The sequence below is a fragment of the Jaculus jaculus genome, chromosome 11 (genome assembly GCF_020740685.1).
Source record: "Jaculus jaculus isolate mJacJac1 chromosome 11, mJacJac1.mat.Y.cur, whole genome shotgun sequence".
NCBI lineage: Eukaryota > Metazoa > Chordata > Mammalia > Rodentia > Dipodidae > Jaculus > Jaculus jaculus.
Window position 1 is genome coordinate 74,647,603 of NC_059112.1, and position 22,177 is coordinate 74,669,779.

Genomic DNA, 22,177 nt, shown 5'->3' on the forward strand with positions numbered 1-22,177 from the left:
CCAGGAGCATAACCTGTGTGCCTTTTTAACTTGACACAGTGCAGTTTTCTCCAATTGCAAACATGTGAATCATGAAAGACCATGGAATTTTTAAATTCACAAAGCAAAGAATGTTGTTTAAAGTATCAATATCTGCTGTTTCTAGCTTAAACATGAAAAGGTACTCTAAGAGAAAGAGAAAGAGAACTCTCGTCTGAACAAAAGGGGATACTTTAATAAAATCAAGTACAAAAATCACACTTGAGGCTCACACAGCACTGGAAATTTAACTACATAATCTTCATTTTTCTAGAGCTTCCATTCTTTTTAGACATCACTGCAACTGCTTTCTAAACAATTATTGTTGGAAAATGTATAATTATGGCTTTATCTAATTTAGTCAATCCTTTTTGAGTGAACACCAGCTCATTTTAAATACAAAAACAAATCAAAACTATCAAGACTATTAACTTGAGGGGCAGAGAGATGGCTCAGGAGTTAAAGGCACTTGCTGAAAAAGCCTGACAACTTGATTTTCAGTGCCCAGTACCATATGTTCATATGCAAGATGCATAGAGTGGCACATGTGTTCAGAGTTCATTTGCAGTGGCAAGAAGCTGTGGTGTGTCCATTCAACCTTTCTCTCTTCTTGTAAATAAATAAATATTTTAAAGATGATTAACTTGATGAACTTTCCTTGGATAAAGATATTAACTAGAATTATTTTGTAGTTATAGTAACATGAAATTTGAAAACAACAGGAGAAGTAAAAACATCTAAAATTCTCATTTTAGAATTTCTTTTAGACTTAAGGATTTTCCCTAGTAAAAGCTTAGCAACTGTTTCAGCACAAGTTTGTATTACCATCCCATTCTATAATAAAAGAAGCTGAGCTATACAATGGTAAGACAGCTAACTCAACATAGAACTAGCAAATGGTAGGGCTGAAATTAGAACACATACCATCTGAGCATATTCTTCTTCCTAAGATTCCCTGTAGGAAATTTCTTGCTGTTATTTTTTTATGGCTATGGATTTTAGGCTGCCATCTTCCAGAACTTTATAAAGTTTTCCCTGTTGCTAAGACATTGGATTCCTATAATTTGTCAACAATATATACTTTCTTACAGGATAATTCTCTAAAAAATTGACATATTTTAGTGACTGCAAATTTATCTCTATCACAGCATAGATTTGTTTTTTCTTTAAAAAAATACACACACACATATATATATATATATATATATATATTTGCAAAGAGAGATACAGAGAGAGAGAGAGAGAAGAACATTGAGAGAGAGAGAGAGATAATAGGTGTGAGGTGTGCCACAGCCTCTAGTCACTGCAAACAAACTCCAAATGCATGAGCCACTTTGTTCATCTAATTTACGTGTGTACTGGGAAAGTAAACCTGGTTCCTTTGTCTTCACAGGCAAGTACTTTTACCACTAAGTCATCTCCCCAGCCTCCAGCTTAGATTTCTAACAGAACACAATTCTTGGCTTTGTGTAGCCTGTGCCCTTAAAGCTGAATAAACAACTAAAAAGAAATGAAGATCAGTTAACTAAAAAAAAAAAAAAAAAAAAGAGAGAGAGAGAGAGAGAGAGAGAGAGAGAGAGAGAGACATTGCTGATGATCTGTAAACTACTTTCATGAACACTGAGGGAGAATTGATTGTTAATAAATGTAAGGATTCTACAAACTTCAGGGAATGAACATGAAATTTCTGGTCTCTGAAATGGAGAAAACTGGTCTGTAACTCACAGATTTATGGTGGACTGTGGACTGGCAGGGGTGGCTTCTTGGGAGACAAGCTATATTCACATCAAACTTGATATTGACTTTATAATACAATTGGAATAACAGCTTCAATTTTGCAGCCTGACTAATGTAAACACACAAAACCACTGACAAATATTTATTAGTATCAACCACTTCCCTAGCTAAAATACTGAGTTATGTTAATATGACTAGCTAATTGATCAGTTCATCTTGTACAAGGAAACAACTCAGACACAACTGAAAAAAATATTGCTTACACGGCTTTCTTACCATGCTTGTTTACTTACTTTCCCCCTTGAAAAATAACTACATTAGGTCAGTGGAAGATATTTGGTACACCTGTGAAGCCTAGCGCTGCCCCCTGAAAACACAAAGCTCACAGGAATCAAACATTGCTTGATGCTTCTAGGTTTCAAAGGTTTGCTTGGAAAGTAGGGACTCATTGTTGTAACCACTATGAACTCTGGCTTAGAGCCTCATTGCAGGAGCTCCTCAAATTGTGAGCTGTAGAATTATGTAAGCAAAGTTCTCTCCAGCTTGCCCAACACTAGACGGGACTATTCACTTTGCTAGCAGATTATTTTCTTGAACTAATTGATAAAGCCACAGTCTACATCCCTCAATCTGTAAGTACACAAAAACGAAATTCTCATACTCCCTATTTCTCAAGAACACCTTTGAAAACTTGAAGCATCAAGCAGCATTTGATTCCTATGAGCTTTGTGTTTTCAAGTGTACCAGGCAAGTTTTTTTTTTTTTTTTTTTTTTTATTATTATTTGAGAGCAACAGACACAGAGAGAAAGACAGATAGAGGGAGAGAGAGAATGGGCGCGCCAGGGCTTCCAGCCTCTGCAAACGAACTCCAGACGCGTGCGCCCCCTTGTGCATCTGGCTAACGTGGGACCTGGGGAACCGAGCCTCGAACTGGGGTCCTTAGGCAAGCGCTTAACCGAAGCCATCTCTCCAGCCCCAGGCAAGTTTTTATAATAAGATCAATGTACTCTGTGTGCTGGTTTGAATTAGGTGTCTCCTATGAGCTCATGTGTTAGGAATGCTTGATTTCCAACTGGCAGCAATTTGGGAAGTAGAGTCTTGCTGGAGGAGATGTGGTTCTGAAGTGAACCTTGAAGTTTATTAGCCTTACCCTTACTAGTATTAGTTTGGCTCACTCACCTGCTGCTATTTTCCACCTTCTGTGCAAAAGGTGACGTCCACCCTCTGTTCAACCATCTTTTTCCCCCTGTGATCATGGAGCTTCCCCACAAGTCTATAAGCCAAAATAAACCCTTTCCTCCCACAGACTACTTTTGGTTGGGTGCTTTTTGCTAGCAATGAGATGGTAACTACAGCAATCTAATTTTATATAATTAACTAAATGTGATTAGTGTCCATTTCTTAGGTTTATTTTTAATCATCTCATGCCACAAAACATAGTAAATGGGACCTTTAATAACAAACAGTAGAATTATAATCTTCATCATGTAGAAGTTTGATATGGCTGCCATATAATATGTAATGTGTACCATTTACATATATTTATACATTTGTATAAAAGTGTAATTAAATATTTACATAATTTATTCACTTATAATTATGAAGCTAACATCGTGTATAACATTTTACTTCAAAAATTTGTCGAGTTCCTTTACTTGAAGTGTTGTACAATGGCTAAAGACCAATATCTAGCTGCAGTCTGAAAAGTGAGTGTGTAGAGTACCTTAAAATTATTGATGGGCTTTTCTCTCCATAATGTTTCGTAGGTCCATTCTTGGTTTCATACTCTTCTATATGAAAAGAATAATTCAGATTCTTCTTTACCCTTATTTATTCAGCAAGACAAATCAATGTCTGATGCGTCACACTCAGTAACTGTACTTTGTCTATTCTAATATTTTTCTTCTTTATTCCACATAGTTTATAGGAATATAATGAAATATTTGTATATGAATGTTGGGCTTTATATGTTAATTCTGTACATGTATACACTATTTTTTTAAATAAAGCAGGACAATGACCATTCCATTAAACATTTTGATATTTTGAGGGTGTTTGGATACTTCCTATTATTTTGAAATATATCTAGATGCTTCTAGAATGTCCACGTCTTATACAGAAGACTAGAACTTTTCCTCCTAACTATATATTATGATATTCCTTATCTTTTTTACACTGTTGTGCCCCCCATTCCTTTATATTTCCAAAGGATCACTACTTTACCCTCTTACTACAGCAATAAATTAGTTACTATGTTGAGATCATGCTTTTTTGTCTTTCTGTGCCTTTCACTTACTCTTCTGCTCTGTTCAATGTTGTTTCAAATGATAATATTTCATACATTTAATTCTATTTTTTCTAATTAATTAAATTGACATAAATTTACATATGACTGTTTCATAATGTCTTTAGGTTAACCTTATACCCACTCCTCCTCTTCTCCTTCCTCCTCCCCTCATTAAAATGTACAATGTATTTAATTAAAGTGTTGGAACACTGGAAATGGATTTAATATTTTATTTTTATGAATAATTTTAATTGTGTATATTGAACAATTTTTTTCTATAGGTTCACCACTCATTGATGTGAATTCCATATTTTGGCTACCATGAATAATATTGAAATAATTATTGAACTTCAGGTATGTCTTTGATATATGCTGACTTAATACTTTTTGTTATATCCCTAGGGGCATAATTGTCGTTTCACAAAGGAGTTCTATTATTGGTTTTTGAAGGATTTTCTGTACTGTTTCCATGACTACATAGATTTATCTTCCCACCAACATTGTAATAAGTTTTCTTTCTGCATAATTACCAATGTAAGTTAGCATGTGTATTTTGGATTGTAGCTATTCTGTCTAGTTTAGATTTGATTGCCAGTTCCTTGAAAATTAGTGATAGTTCTACATGTATTTTCTCGTCATTTGCCTGTTTTCTTCTCATTACTGACTGTACAGCATCATTTAATGAAGACTGTGTCTATTCTTCTCCAAACCATGTTCCCAGGATTTTGTCAAAACTCCATTAGCTATATGTGCATAGATTAACTTTGGAGATCTTTATTGTATTATTCTTGTTTAATTGTCATTTTTATGCTAGTTCCATCTTGTTTTAATTGCCAGAGTATTTATACTATGTACAGGGTAAAGTTTGATAATTCTGTCTATGTGTAAAATATATAATAATCAAGTCAGAGAAAATTGCCAGTCCCATAATTTCTATGTGCTCAGCTGTTCAGATATATCTTTTTCTAATCACTTTGAAATGTATCATAGATTTTTTTTTAAATTGTATTTACTTTGACTGGCTACAGAACACCATAATTAATTAATCTTATATAAATGTATATTGATTTACATTATTTAATCCTTTTTAATTCTCTTGTCCTACACTCAATTCTCACTGTCTAATGACCACTGTACTACTCATTTCTTTTATGAAATAAGTTTATTAGTTTCTATAAACATGGCTTGAAAGTAAATATTACGATGACTCTAACATCATGTTTTGTTTGTTGACTGATGATTCCTTTACCTGTTCTGGGACATTTGTGTTTGAATATGGAATTTATAATTGGTTTATTTATTTCTCTACAAAATGTAATTGGTACTTTGTTGACTATTGCATTAAATCTTTATTCTGCCTTAGAAATCATGTCCATTTTATATATGATTTCATATATGAAGCCCTAAATATCAGCCATGTTTCCACTGCTTTGTACAAGTTTCCACTAAAATGTTTTTAAAAGTGTTTTATATTGTTAATCATAGAGCTCTTTCAATACCTTCATTATAATTTTTCTGGTAGCTATTGTGAGTGGAACTGCTTTCGTCATTCTTTTTTTTCCCCAGTGGATTTGTTAATGTTGCATGAAAATTCTGTGAACTACTGTAATAGCTTTGCATCATTAAGCGTCACTGAATTCATTGATCAATTCTGGTAGCTTTGGAAGGAAATATTTTACCTGTGTACAAAATCATCTACAGATGTCAATGATTTCACATTCCCTTCATTTTCTTCCTTCTCTTGTTAATACCTAGCTAAAATTTATCATATTTTGTTGAGTGAGAACAGTATGTTACTATGATGCCTGATTCAGGTGTCCCCATAAACTTAGATGTTATGAATGCTAATTCTCTAGCTGATGACAACTTGAGAATTAAAGCCTCATGGAGGCAATGTATTGTTGGGGGTGGGCTTATGCATGTTATAGCCAGCTTCCCCTTGCAGTGTTTGGCACATTCTCCTGTTGCTGTTGTCCATCTGATGATGGCCATGGGGTGATGTCCATACTCTGTTCATGCCATAATTTTCCCCTGCCATCCTGGAGCTTCCCCTCAAGTCTGTAAGCCAAAATAAATCATTTTTTCCCCACAAGTTGCTCTTGGCTGGGTGTTTTCTCCTACCAATGCAAACATTACTGCAACAATTACTGAATGCTAGTATTATAATAGATGAAAGTACTGATTTTATAAAAAATGCTACAAAGATGGGTGTGGTGGCTCATGTCTACAATCCCAGTACTAGTAAATCTGAGGCCGGAGGAATGATCTGAGCTCAAGGCCAGTCTGGGACCAAAGTGAGTTCCAGATTAGCTTTTACTAGAGTGAGTTCTTGCCTCAAAAAAGTGTTAAGAGGCAATATTTTTCTTTTATTTTTCCATAAAGAAATGATAAATGGGACTAAGAGTGTATCTCAGTGATAAAGTGTCTGCTTAGCATGTATATATCACTGGGGTTCATTCCCAGTATAAAATAAAATTTAGAACAGAAAGAAAAAAAAAGGAAATGACAAATATATGTGAAGATCATCATTCTTTTTATTTTTATTTATTTATTTGCAGAGAGAGAGAAGGGGGGGGGAATGGGCACACCAAGGCCTCGTGCCACTGCGAATAAATTCCAGTTACATGTACCACCTTCTTCATCTAGCATTACGTGGGTATTAGGGAATCTATCCCACCTGTCAAGTTTAGAAATCAAGGGTCCTTAACTACTGAAAAATCTCTTCAGCCCAATAAATAATTATTCCTGAATCTATTATGTTATTTCAAAACATTTATATACATGTACTCTATAATTATCACATAATAGGTAATTGCATGTATTCTGTAATCAACACACAATATCTACATATATTTACTCTATAAATAGGTACATTTTTATTCTCATGTGTTAGTTTAAATTTTAACTTGCTTTTTAAAACCAGAAATGCAAAATGAATATCCTATTATTCCAAAACTGGGGAAAATCATACAATTTTATATTTTCCATGAGAAATTTATATATATATATATATATATATGTTATGGGGTAAAAAATTTACTTTTGCATTTTTGTTAAATATCCATGGTGCTTTGCATATACATTGTTCCTTTCTGATTCACCATTTGTTTTTGTAGTTTTTGGTGCTGATGAACTTTATTATCTTTTTTCACTTGTGTCTGAGTGGCCAGTCAGTACTATTCTTTCACATGAGAAATATATATTTATATTTATATTTTATATTATATATATATATATATATATATATGTATGTATGTATGTATGTATGTATGTATGTATGTATGTTATGGGGTAAAAAATTTACTTATGCCTTTTGTTAACTAACCATGGTGCTTTGCATATACATTGTTCCTTTCTGATTCACCATTGACGTTTTTGTAGTTTTTGGTGCTGATGAACTTTATTATCTTTTTTTCACTTGTGTCTGAGTGGCCAGTCAGTACTATTCTTTCACAAGTCTCAGGATGACAGTAACTGGTATTTGGCTTCCAAATATAGAACTCCATTTAGGAAATCTTGCAAGATCAGTTATAGTGATAAGTACCTCAGTTTTTATTTCCCTTATCTGGAAAAGACTTAATATTCTTTTCAATTCTGAATGACAACTTATAGTAATGCTAGGTGACAGTGTATTTTTTGTTGTTGTTGTTCACTAAAACTTTCTTTAAAACTCTGTTTCAAGATTTATAGTATTGACTGTTAGTAACCACTACTATACAAACACAAGTTAACATTGTATCTCAAAACATATTGATATTTTAATAATGACAGATTGAATCATTGATATCAGAAATATTATTATAAAAGATTTATAAAATACACCATTCAATTATTGATTTAGTTCTAATATTAACAGAGAAAATACTAGCCATGAATATAGTCATTCAATATGTGTGTGCTATCTTTTGAAAACATAGTTTATAATATAACATTTCCTATATATTCACAACAGACCTTTTTTTATTTTAATTTATTAGTTTTCTTTTCAGCAAATACAGGCAGTTTGGTACCATTGTTTAGGCTCATCCATGATCTACACCCTCCCATTGGACCCTCCTTGATGATGTAAATGGGTCGTGCATTGTGGAGTTAACCCACAGTTATTGGTACGATAAATGTCTCTGCATATCATGACCCAACATGTGACTCTGACATTCTTCCTGCCCCCTCTTCCACAAAATTTCCCTGAGCCATGTTGGGTTCATTTTTGGTCTGCTTCAGTGCTGAGGTGTTGGGGGCCTCTGAGGCTCAGGCTCTCTAATTTGGTAGGAGTTGATTTTTTTCTGTGTTGGTACCCTTCCCCTTTTTTCTAGTATCCGGTTCATCAGGATAATATCACCCTTGCTTGTTTTGCCAATTGTCCTTAGTTTCAGTTGGGCCCCTTTTGAGGTATGTTGGGGTGGCTCTCTCCTTAGGAACTGCATCTATCTGTAAAAGAGAAGGAGAATCTCCAACAGAAAGTAATTTAGCACCTGGAAAATTGAGATAACAATTACTTTTTGATAGAGAGTATGATAGGCCCCCTTGTAGCCCATGATTGATGGTAGCTTGATATTGGAGAGTGGGCTTACGTTTGGGTATGGTTCTGACTTGTTTCCCAGCTCCAGCTATGGGTCTCGTACCATGGAGGGGATCAGTTAGCCAAATCAAGAACAGCAGTTGGTTCCCCACCATGGCTGTGTGCCGCTATTGCACTTGTGTGGGCATCACATCAGGTTATTTGTTGCTAATTAGGTTAGACAATGAGTTGCTTGGACAGATATTGGTCATTTTCCCCAGTCTCCCATGTAGCACCTTCTGGCACTAGACACGCTGACTGTCTGGAGATGGACTCTCCTGGCTTCCGGCCATGCCATTCCATTTTACATGTCAGCTGTGTATGGAGTCTTCAGCAATAGGGTCTTACCACTGGCCTTTGGTGGGTCATCAAGTACTCTGACAGAAGTCTGTCATTGTTTTGGGAAACCATGTAGGTTTCTCTGATCAAAAGCTCATTGTGGATGGTAGCCCCAAGCTGGAAGTGGGGGTTACAGGTCAGTGCCCACTAAGAAACTGAGGAAAAACATAACTAATATACAAGAGTTAGAGAGGAGAGAGAGGGGAGAGGAGGAGAGGGAGGGAGGGAAGATGTAGAAGATTTGGGTTAGTCTTGATTCTACCCTCTCCAGTGTCTTGTGGTTCAGGTGTTTCCTGTAAGGGTCTAGGGAAGGTTCAGCCATTTGGTCTGTCTTTTAGGAAATAGAATTTTATGGTATCATTGCTGTTTGTGTCCAGATTACTGTTTTCCACCCTTCGATGTCCTCCCCGCCCTCCCCATCCATCCTATTGTCTAGTCCATGATGTGCTTGCTGGGTTTGTAAGGTATCTTGGGTAGATTCAGGTTAGGTGTTGTAGATGAATGAGACTATGTGTCGATTTTTTTTCTGTGATTGGGTAAGTTCACTGAGAATGATCTGTTCCAGGTTCAACCATTTTTCCTCAAAATTCTTTGTGTCGTTTTTTCTTGCTGCTGCATAGAATTCCATTGTGTAGATATACCACATCTTTTTTATCGATTCTTCTAATGATGGACATCAGGGTTGATTCCAGCTTTTAGCTATTATGAATTGAGCCGCCACAAACATGGTTGGCAAATCTCTCTGGCCTGTGGTTTGAAGGTTTTAGGGTAGATGCCCAGTAAGGGTATAACTGGGTCTGTTGGTATTTCTATAGTCAGCTTTTTCAGGAGTCTCCATATTGCTTTCCAAAGTGGTTGTACCATCCTACATTCCCACCAACAGTGGATGTGTGCTCCTACTTCTCCACATCCTTATAGTAATGCTAGGTGACAGTGTGTTTTTTTTAAGACTGAAAAAAAAAAAAAAACATTTCATTTGATTTGTTATGTAAGATTCATTCTGAGGAATCTACTGGGGGAGTCATAGGAGTTTCCATGTACATGGAAACTTTTGGTAATTTATAAACTTTTTTTTTCTATTTGACTTATAAAACTTTGACCAGTTGTGGGTTGATCTTATTTCATCTAATATTATCCTAGCATTCCATAATGCACTATTCTCAATTAACAATATATTAGAAGTTTTATTAAGTGAAAGAAATCAATAAACTTCCTGTCTCTGGGTAGCTCTACTTTGTTAAGAGTTGGAAAATATCCACTGTTATCACATTAAGGTTGCATTCAGGAAAGTTTTCAAGCCATATATATATGTGAAATATAATATATATATTATGTATGTTACATATAACATATATAATATATATCATATACATATATATTATTCATAAAGAAATAACAAAATAGTTGTGGTTGTTAGTATGTGCTAGTAATCCAAGCAATCAAGAGCTGGATGCAGATTATAGGTTTTAGGCCAGCACAGGCTACCTGATAAAACTTGAAAAGATAAGAGATGATTGAGATAGATAGATAATTAGATAATTGATAATTTAAAAATAATAAACATTAGATTAAAGAGATCACTAACGATCTATTAAAAGTTATTGCACATAAACTTCCCAATATAATAGTAAGGAAAAGAATATTTAAATATGTTTTCTTGTCTCCACTGAAATCCCATAATGAAAGTCTTTTTTGCTTTTACATTGCCTCATATGTCTTGGAGGATATCTTCATAATTTTTATTTCTTTCCAGGTTTTCCATTGGCAAGATTTTTAAGACATTATGCAAAAATTCAAGACAGCATGAATTAATATTATTGACATAGAACAAGCAGCGGTTTCTGAAAGCTACAAATCAATCATCTAGGCAAAAGGTACCTACCATTGCAATAGTGGCACAAAAGTTACACGGGCAATCAACTGCTCTCTGATTGGGCATGAGGCCTACTCATTGGGAGGGAATCCATGCCTAGTACTGAAAACCAAGTCAGAAGCATATGGCTTTAAAGGTCATAAACCCTAAAGGGAAGTAACCACTGTTCTTTGGCTAAATGGAGATCAGAAATCCCTCTAAAAGAATATATTTCTCCCCTTTGGCCAGTCCTGCTGTTACTCTTGGTTAGAAAGCTTGCTTTTTACAAATGGCAGCAAATTCAAGAGAGTACCAACACTCATCAAAATGACAAAAGAAAAAGCCAAATACTTATACAAATACTGTCACACCATCCAGGGCATAGGAAACATTACAGAGGAGGTGACAGATAAATATGAGGGCTGCTCTCACTGCTAGTCAGAAAGCCTTCTCCAGACAGATGCTTATAGATACTGAGGAAATTCAAAAATCATCAAAGCAGAAAATAAGAGTCTGCTGAGAGCTCAACACAAAAAGAGACTTATAACACATTCTCCAAGCTTTGAGAACATTGTGGAAGAAGGTGCAGAAGAAATGTAAGAGCCACAGTTTGGAAAGCTGTACTATGAAGCATTTTCCTTCCCACAGAAACCTGAACAGTTCACTCATGACTACACAGTGATTACTTATATATCCACTGAGGAGGGTCTTTAGTGGAATGGGGGTAGAAAAGAGGAAAATTAGAGTAAACCAATGGAACTACAACCAATTTGCCACACGTTCATCTATTTAAAAAATCTCACAAAAATACTTTAAATATATAATTAAAAATGGATTTGATGTATATGAACTTATTTTATTTCACTCATAATAAGAAAACAATAAAATATAAACTACAAAAAAGACTGTGTTCAAGTTCAGAACTTTTTCATCATGTTTGCTCTCATCTGTCATTAAGCTCCCAATAATATCTACCATTTTATTGATTTAAATTCTTCATGCAAAATTTGTTTCATTCACTTCTGTCATTTCTTCTGAGTAATGATCAATAATTAGTTATTGAATAAAACTATGATCTCTAAAGTTCTTATTTAATATGACTTGCTTCATTAATGAAGATTCACCATAAATATTATGTCTATTATAGAGAAATTTTAGAAAATGGTTTTGTTTTTCATTCAAACTATGTTTAATTTTTAAAAGAAAGTTTCATTATTTGAGATAATATCTCCTTAACCCAATAATCCAAACATATATGTTGGCCTTCTTGGCCGTAGAAGTTATGCTCAATAGATTGAAATTTGGAAAAATATAGTGTGACATTAAGGCATGTAGTTGAAATAAATTCTACTTTAAAGGCATTTGCTAATAATTTAGTGTGAATAAAGAATAACATATAATGAAGAAAAAGTTGTTGTGGAAATAAACATATAAATAGAGGTGGAGATTGACAGATTGAGAATAGTTTAGAAAGATATCAATATTGAACACAGAAATTATACCTGGGGCTGGGGAAATGGCATGGTAAGCTCACCACTCAACCTGGAGTACCTGAGTTTGATGGACACAGCCCACAAAATGACAGAAACCATGATGATCTTCTGTAATCCCAGCATACTGTTACTGATATTGAAAGTGAAGTAGAAACAGAAGAATTTTCCTGAAGGCCTCAAAGCAAGCCCAAGAAAACACATAAGGTTGAAAATTCAGAGTGATAAGCCTGTATCAAAAGAGGTGGGTGGGGAAGGACTCGTGAACTATTGTCTTCTGATCTTCATATGGATGCCATGACTCATGCATACCCACATTTACACACACGCACACACATGCATACATGCAAACACAAACATGAACATGTGCATTCACACATCATGCACACATGAACACACACATCTGCATACACAGAATAAAAATAGGAAATGATATATTAAGTGTAGAGTAAAAATGAAAATATTGATTATTGATATATAAACATTAAAGCTCCGAAGAATCTCATGCTAGCATCCTCAGAGTCAGACACAGTATTAAGATTAGCTGGCACAAACACTTCAAGAGAACTTATAACTGAGAAGACAATCAGTTTGGAAAATCATGTTGGTGAATATTTGGATGGAAGCCACATTAGGTGATACAATGAGATTCTAAATACTATTAAATATACCTTATGTTATAAAACAATTAGAAATGAGGGATAGATGAGAGAAAAATTAAGACATGAATTTATTAGATTATTAGAGACCAACCAAGGAAAGCAGACAAACTAATATATGAAGAGAAACAGAGTGTCCTGATGGTTGAGACTGGGTTAGATAAATCCAGTTGTTCTGGTACCTACAGAAATATTTGGAAATACGGGAAAATGTTAGGGGAAAGATAAATGGGAGAATTATTAGTGGAGAACATTGATCATTCTGCTTACATGGGAAACAATGTCACAGGATACAAAGTAAATTTTCATTCACTTCTCCATGACCCAAGCCATACTTATGTTTGTATATGTATTCCATGTTGACACTGTGTATTTGTTGAAAACTGAACTATGCATAAATTCTGTTCCAGAATAGGAACAAAATTGAAAGACAACAGATCTACATAATAAGCAGAAGCAGTAATAATATCCTTTGGAAAAAGACACACAGGACATTGAAACAGACAAAGATAGCTATAATATGGAAGCAGATTTTATGTCAGCATACAGAGAATCCCTTATTGAAATTTGAAATGGAACTTTAAGCATTAGATGAAAGCAGTCAAGTAAAAATTGGAAAGGAAACCATTCCATGCAAGATAAGTAAAGACTTTTTAGTAGAAAATGGCTCATTGTTCTGTAGTCTGAAATGATTTCAGTAAAACTGGAAATAAGTAAGCAAATGAGACCACGGTCTGAGCCTGGGGAAGTTACCAGGGAACAGATCATGCAGAACCTTCTAGGAAAAGTTGGTTTGAACTCTGTGTACAATAAAGGATGGCTATAACATTTTAAGCAAGGCCCAAATATTATATTTATTTTTTGAACACTGTGAGGAATGTTGATGGAGAACAGCTAAGCAGAGTGAGAGAAGGTATTAAAAAGATGCAAAGGGGAGGACTTCTGGTTAAGATGGTGGTATAGGAACCACGCCAAAGCAGCCTAGGGGAGAAAAAGCCAACTCAGAAAAATACACACTTTTACTAAAAAGTGAGGTGTGTAAGAAATAAAAATGGCAGCAGAGAAGTAGGACTGATCCAGATCATCCAGAGCACACACAGGCAAGCCGAAGCAGCTTTGGCAGCAGCGCCCCGGGCTGTGGCAGCAGAAGCAGTGGTGGAAGCCACAGCTCTGGCTCTGGCAGCAACAGCAGTGGCTCCAGCACCAGCAACAGTGGCTCCGGCAGCAGCGGATCCAGCAGCGGCAACAGCAGCTCCAGCAGTACCAGCAGCATTGCCAGCAGCGGGGGTGCCGATCTACAGGGCCACAGTTGCCAGGCTTGGTTGGCCCAGCAGGAAAAGCCAGTACCCAGCAACAGAAAACAGAACAGTGGTCCAGCGACCCAGCCAGCCTACTTGACTGAGACCAAAATCATCCAAAAAGCTAACTGTGATTGCACCAGGAAGGGTCTCACTTGGTCACAAGCTGACTTGGAACCCTTAACAGACCACAAATCTTAACCTCTTTGTTGATAGAGGATCTGGTTGTTATAATACCTATGCTTGCATAAATACTTGGTGCTGTCTTTCATTGAATGTGTACAGTGTTTAGTTAAATTTTAGAATCTACCTGTATTTTGTTCCACTCAGCCTACTTGAATACTCCCATAGCAGACAAACTCAACACTTAGGAACACTTTTCTAGATACTCTGAGAGTGTTAAGAACCACATCCAGCATCTTAATCCCCTACACTGAAGATATATAACATCAGATCAATTGATACAGCTAAGAATACCCAGTTAACTAGAAAATCCAAGCATTAACTTAATCCAAGATGCAAAAATATATACATTATAACACAAGAAACACCAAAAATCAAGACAATATAAATCCACCAAAAAGTATTAATGCATCAGCAATGACCTCCAAGGAGAATGAGGTAGAGAAATTCCTGAGAAAGATTTCAAAAGGATGATTGGACATATGTTCAAAGAAGTCAAAGAAGAAATCAAAGTAATCAAAGAGGAAATCAAAGGAATCAAAAAAGACACAGGACACAAATTTAACAAAATAAAGAAGTCAATACAAGACATAAATAAGGAAATACAAATAATAAAGAAAAAACAGTCAGAATTACTAGCAATGAAGAACACAGTTAATGAAATAAAAAACTCTGTAGAAAATCTCATCAGTAGAATGGATGAAGGAGAGGACAGACTATCTAAGCTAGGAGACCAGGTGGCAGATCTAATACAGTCCAATAAAGAGAAAGACAAACAAATAGAAAAGTATGAATGGGAATTTCAAGATATTTGGGACACTATGAAAAGATCAAACATAAGAATTCAGGACATAGTAGAAGGAGAAGAATTTCACTCCAAAGGCATAGTAGGCATCCTCAACAAAATCAAAGAAGAAAACTTTTCCCACATTGGGAAAGAGGTGTCAATGCAGATACAAGAAGCCTTTAGAACACCAGCCAGACAAAACCTAGAAAGAACCTCTCCTTGCCATATTATAATCAAACTACCAAACACACAATTCAAAAAAAAAAAAAATGCTGAAAGCAGTTAGAAAGGAAAATCAAGTTACCTACAAGGGCAAGTCCATCAGGATTATAGCAGATTATTCAACACAAACATTACAAGCCAGAAGGGCTTGGAGTGATGTATTCCAAATTCTGAAAGATAACAACTGTCAACGAAGTTTACTTTATCCTGCAAAGCTATCCATTCAAATAGACAGAGAAATAAGGACATTCTATGACAAAAGCAGGCTAAAAGAGTATTTGAAGACAAAACCAGCTCTACAGAAAATACTTGAAAGAAATCCTCCATGCCAAAGAGAAGGAAAAGCACACATATAAGAAACCTGGAAAAAACAATCAATGCTCAAATACTACTTAACACAAGAGAGCAAAGATAGAACCAGAACCACAAAAAAAAAAAGGAAAACATAAATACATACCTTTCAATAATATCATTTAATATCAATGGCCTCAATGCCCCAACCAAAAGACCTATGTTTGAGGACTGGGTTAAAAAGCAAGATCCTATAATTTGTGGTCTCCAAGAAACTCACCTTTCTACAAAGGATGGACATTATCTTAGGGTGAAAGGTTGGAAAATGGTGTTTCAACAAATGGGCCTAGAAAACAAGCAGGGGTTGCTATCCTAATATCTGGTAAGGTAGTCTTCAGCCCAACATTAGTCAAAAAAGATAAGGAAGTTCACTTTATATTAAGTAAGGACACACTCCAACAGGAGGATATTATATTCCTAAACATATATGCGCCTAACATGGGGGTTCCCAAATTCATCAAACAAACACTATTAGAACTAAGGTCACAGATAACACCAAACACAGTGGTAGTGGGTAACTTCGACACCCCACTCTCATCAACTGACAGGTCATCCCATGAAAAAAACTAAACATAGAGTCATCTGGACTAAAATAGTTCATAGAAGGAATGGACCTAACAGATATATACAGGACATTTCATCCAAATGCTGCAGAATATACATTCTTTTCAGGAGCACATGGAACATTCTCTAAGATAGACCATATGTCAGGACACAAAGCAAATCTTAACAAATTCAGGAAAATTGAAATAATTCCCTGCATTCTATCTGACCACAATGGCATCAAAGTACAAATCAATAGCAGGACAGGCTATAGAGCATACACAAAATCATGGAAACTAAACAATACACTACTAAATGATGAATGGGTCAATGAAGAAATCAAGAAGGAAATCAAAAAATTTAAAGTCAAACGATAATGAGAATTCAACATACCACAATCTCTGGCACACATTGAAAGCAGTTCTAAAAGGTAAATTTATAGCCTTAAGTGCCTATATTAACAAATTAGAAAGGTCATAAGTAAATGACCTAATGCTTTACCTTCAAGCCTTAGAAAAAGAAGAACAAGGCAAACCAAAAACCAGTAGAGGGGAAGGAATAATAAAGATTAGGGCAGAAATTAATGAAAAAGAAATAAATAAACAAACAAACAAACAAAAAAAAACAATCCAAGGAATTAATGAAACAAAAAGTTGATTCTTTGAAAGGATAAACAAGATTGATAAATGCTTAGCAAATCTGACCAAAAAAGTAGAGAGGAGACACAAATTAATAAAATAAGAGATGAAAATGGTAACATCACAAAAGATGCTAGAGAAATTCAAAATATCATAGGGACATACTATAAAAGCATATACTCTACAAAGCATGAAAATCTGAAAGAAGTGGATTATTTCCTTGATTTATATGATCTACCTAAATTAAATCAAGATGAGATTAATCACTTAAAAAATCTATACCAAGCATGTAGATCAGAACAGTTATCAAAAATCTCCCAACCAAAAAAAGACCAGGCCTAGATGGATTCACTGCTGAATTTTACCAGACCTTCAAGGAAGAGCTAACACCATTGCTTCATAAGCTTTTCCATGAAATAGAAAAAGAAGGAATTCTACCAAACTTCTCTTATGAAGCCAACATCTCCCTGATACCAAAACCAGACAAAGATAGAACAAATAATGAAAATTACAGACCAATCTCCCTCATGAACATAGATGCAAAAATTCTCAACAAAATATTGGCAAACAGAATATAAGAATATATCAGAAAGATCATTCACCCTTACCAAGTAAGCTGTATCCCAGAGACACAGGGATGGTTCAATATATGAAAATCTATAAATATAATATGTTCTATAAATAGATTGAAGGACAAAAATCACATGATCATCTCATTAGACACAGAGAAAACATTTGACAAAATCAAACATCACTTCATTTTAAAAGTCCTACACAGACTGGGAATAGAAGGAACATATCTCAGTATAATAAAGGCTATTTATAACAAGCCTACAGCCAACATATTACTAAATGGGGAAAAATTGGAAGATTTTCAACTAAAATCAGGAAGAAGACAAAGGTGTCCACTGTCCCCACTTTTATTTAATATAGTTCTGGAAGTCTTAGCCATAGCTATAAGGCAAGAGACACACATAAAAGGGATACAAATTGGAAAGGAAGAGATCAAGTTATCATTATTTGCAGATGACATGATTCTATACATAAAGGACCCTAAAGACTCTACTAGCAAACTGTTAGAGCTGATAAAACACCTACTGCCATGTAGCAGGATACAAAATAAATACACAGAAATCAGTAGCCTTCATATATGCTAACAACAAACACACAGAGGATGAAATCAGAGAATCACTCCCATTCACAATTACATCTAAAAGAAAAAATACCTTGGAATAAATGTAACCAAGGAAGTAAAGAATCTCTACAATGAAACACTCATGTGAGAAATTGCAGAAGACACTAGGAAGTGGAAAAACATCCCTTATTCCTGGATTGGAAGAATAAATATTGTGAAAATGGCAATCTTACCTAAAGCAATCTACACATTTAATGCAATCCCCATCAAAATTCCAAAGGCATTCTTCATGGAAATAGAAAAAACAATCCAAAAATTCATTTGGAATCACAAAAAACCTCAAATATCTAAAATAATACTGAGCAACAAAAATAAGGCTGGTGGTATCACCATACCTGATTTTAACCTATATTACAGAGACATAGTAACAAAAACAGCATGGTACTGGCACAAAAGCAGACATGTAGATCAATGGAACAGAATAGAGGACCCAGTTGTAAGTCCAAGTAGCTATAGCCACCTGATATTCGATAAAAGTGCCAAAAATACTCATTGGAGAAGAGACAGTCTCTTCAGCAAATGGTGTTGGGAAAACTGGATATATATCAGTAAAAGGATGAAAATAGATCCTTCTCTCTCCCCATGCACAAGAATTAAGTCCATATGGATTGAAGACCTTAACATAATACTGGAAACTCTAAAACTGCTAGAGGAAAAAGTAGGAGAAACCCTTCAACATATTGATCTTGGCAAAGACTTTCTGAATACAACCCCAATTGCTCAGGCAATAAAACCACAGATTAACAACTGGGACCTCATGAAATTACAAAGATTTTGCACTGTAAAGGACACTGTGAATAAAGCAAAGAGGCAATGTACAGAATGGGAAAAATTCTTCACCAGCTATATATCTGATAGAGGATTAATATCGAGGATATACAAAGAACTCAAGAAGTTAAATAATAAGGAATCAAACAAGCCAATCAAAAAATGGACTATGGAGCTAAATAAAGAGTTCTCAAAGGAAGAAAAACAAATGGTATATAAGCATCTAAAAAAATCTTCTACATCACTAGTCATCAGGGAAATGCAGATTAAAACTACATTGAGATTCCATTTCACTCCTAAGGACTCATCTCATTTCCTTAAAAGCATATGCTCAACCATGTTTATTGCTGCTCTATTTATAATAGCTGGGAAATGGAAGCAGCCTAGATGTCCCTCAACTGATGAGTGGATAATGAAGATATGGCACATTTATACAATGGAGTTATACTCAATGGTAAAGAAAAATGAAGTTATCAATTTTACAGAAAAATGGATGGATCTGGAAAGGATTACACTAAGTGAGGTAACCCATACCCAGAAAGCCAAGCGCCACATGTTCTCCCTCATATGTGGATCCTAGCTATAGATGATTGGGCTTCTTTGTAAGAAGGAAAAAACTCAGTAGCACAGGCCAGTAAGTTCAAAAGGAGATGTAAAGGGAAAAGAAAGAAAGGGAGGAGTGTACTTAGTAGGTTGGTATTGTATGTATGTAAGTAGAATGATTGAGATAGGAAGGGGATATGATAGAGAATGAAATTTCAAAGGGGAAAGGGGGGGAGGGTATTACCATGGGATTTTTTTTTTTTTTTCTGGTTTAATAAGGACTGTTTATTTTGAGAAAAAAAAGGTCCCAAACATCAAGATGTTCACAAAATAACCCACAGTATCAACTTTAGAAAACAAGTATTAAGACTATTACACTATTTTTCTAAAGGATGCCTTTGACATACCAACTCGCATTCACAAAAATACATTGCTACATATGTGTTGAATACTCAACCCCAGAGTACATGGGGAAGGTCACACATGTACTGCTAACTCAAAGATGCTCTGATGCTATAAGTAAATGAGAATGCTTTTGCAGTCAGGGAAGCAACTATTGAAACCATGTATGAATGGAAGAACTGTACTCCCTGCATAACAAGAGATTATTTTGGAGACAGTTGATAAAAACCATACATTTTTTATTGTTAAGTCATAAAGAGGTATCAAAAGCAAAAATTACAGGGTAAGACTTAACACAACTACTTCCAGCGTCAAAGCAAGTGAAAATGGAACTTGGCATTGGGCAGTATAGTATGAATTAATGAACGTGGGTAGGACAAGGTAAGGGAGAACAACAGTGAAAATGTGCTGAATATTCTAGGGGAGTGAATCTGGTGTAATTTTGACCTTGGACAAACGCTTAGGTAAAGACACAATTGGTAAGATTTCTAAAGCCTGAAGAGTCATCCTCGCCGTTGGCGCTGTCTCTGCCATCCTCTCCTTCCTCAGCCTCTGTTTCATCATCTTTGATCAATTCCAGCTGGTCTTCTCCCAGATATTCATTATCATCATCATCCAGAAGATCTCCCTCCTCAGCAGAGTCGTCTGCACCCGCCTCAGACTCCATCTTCACATTCGTCTCCTCTTTCTTCACAGAGGTGCTAGTTTGCTCCTCTTCAGTCTTTTCATTCTTTACCTCTACTGGGTTGATAAGGACAAGTCTGCTTGTTTGCTCTGTTCCTTTTCTATTTTTAACAAGCTTTCCAGTAGAGAATCCACTTTTTGTTTTATCTGGGTAAGTTCCTTCTTAATGGCTTGAAGGTCATCTTCTTTTAACTTTCCAGGCTTCGAAGATGATCCTCGCTGTCCACTCTTAGAATTAAAGCCACTTTTGCCCCTTCGTGAAGTGTTTCCGGATACCCACTGGCGTTTAGAGGGTACCACAGCAGAGCAATAGGAGGAGGAGGAACACGTGCTGGATAACTGTACATCCTGTCACAATAATCACGCTGAAAGTCAGAATCCAAGTCAAAGGAGGAGCCGTACATCTCGTTTCACACCTGCTTTTCCTCGGTTCACTTTTGGCTCTGCAGCCAGATTATAATATCTAAAACCTGGCCAGCAATCATTCTCCCATCCTCTCCTGCCACAGCAGCTCGGGCATTTCTCTCATTAACATACTGGACAAAGGCAAAGCCCTTATAAACAGAGCAGCCAACAATTTTGCCATATTTTGAGAAGATGGCCTCCACATCAGACTTCTTGACCACAAGAGTGTTGAGATTTCCAATGAATACACGGGAATTCATAGAGCGAGGATCTGTCTTGTTGGTAACATTGCTAGCCATTTTCTTTGAAATTAAGGTTCTTCACAAAGCTGAAAAATGTAGCTGAAGATCAAAAAAATCTCACAGAGTGAAGGAGATGAGATTCGACCCTGAATCTCCTACTCGGGAGTCCTACGTGAAGAGACTGGGCAGGCCAGAGACGCGCACACGCACACAACCATCCTGACTTCCTCTCTTCACAAAATCAGGGATATTTTTTATAATCATGGAAAATGTTAATAAAAATTGAGAAAAAATAAATAAGTATATTTTTAAAAAGATTCAAAGGAACAATGAACTTTTGCACTAAGATGGTTTTACTCGCTAAGTAGGATATTGGACAGATATGATGTTTTCTGATTTATAAACAATAATCCTTTAAATGATTGATTTGTGATTGAAGGAAAGAAATGCTCTTGTGATGCTGAAACAGGGAGAAACTAAAAGAAAATATTTGCTGTGAATAGAGATTTGTGAGATTTAATGAAATGAATGAAATACAGGAAAAATGTTGAAATTGGATACAGGATAAGGATAAAGTGAGTGCATTGCCAGAGTGCTAAGAAATTGCTTAAGTAAGAAGAAAAAAATGACCCAGATTGCACAGTGTCTTGGCTTCTTTAGTAATGCATTTTTCGGTGACTAGAATAGGCAAGAAAATGATCTTCATTAGGGTGAAAAGATCAGTATCATGGGAAGTTTTCCCTTGGGGAGACTTGAACACAAGTCTTTTTATTTTACACTGGCTCAGCTAACAGACCGAAATATGACTGAACCAAAACCAGATTTGGTGAATATTGTCATCAGCTCTATGTTTCTGGGATAAAGGAATGAGACACACTTCATGGGAGGAAGGGGTTTATTTTAGTTTACAAATCTACAAGAAACACCATCAACAATGGAAGAACCTGCTTACTTCCATGGATCCAGTAAGAGAGA

At 35.6% G+C, this 22,177-nt stretch overlaps 1 pseudogene; it reads right to left on the reverse strand.

Moving 5' to 3' along the window:
- Window positions 1-20,331: 20,331 nt before the first annotated feature.
- On the reverse strand, window positions 20,332-21,387 carry LOC123464419 (annotated as a pseudogene).
- Between the last annotated feature and the right edge of the window lie 790 nt (window positions 21,388-22,177).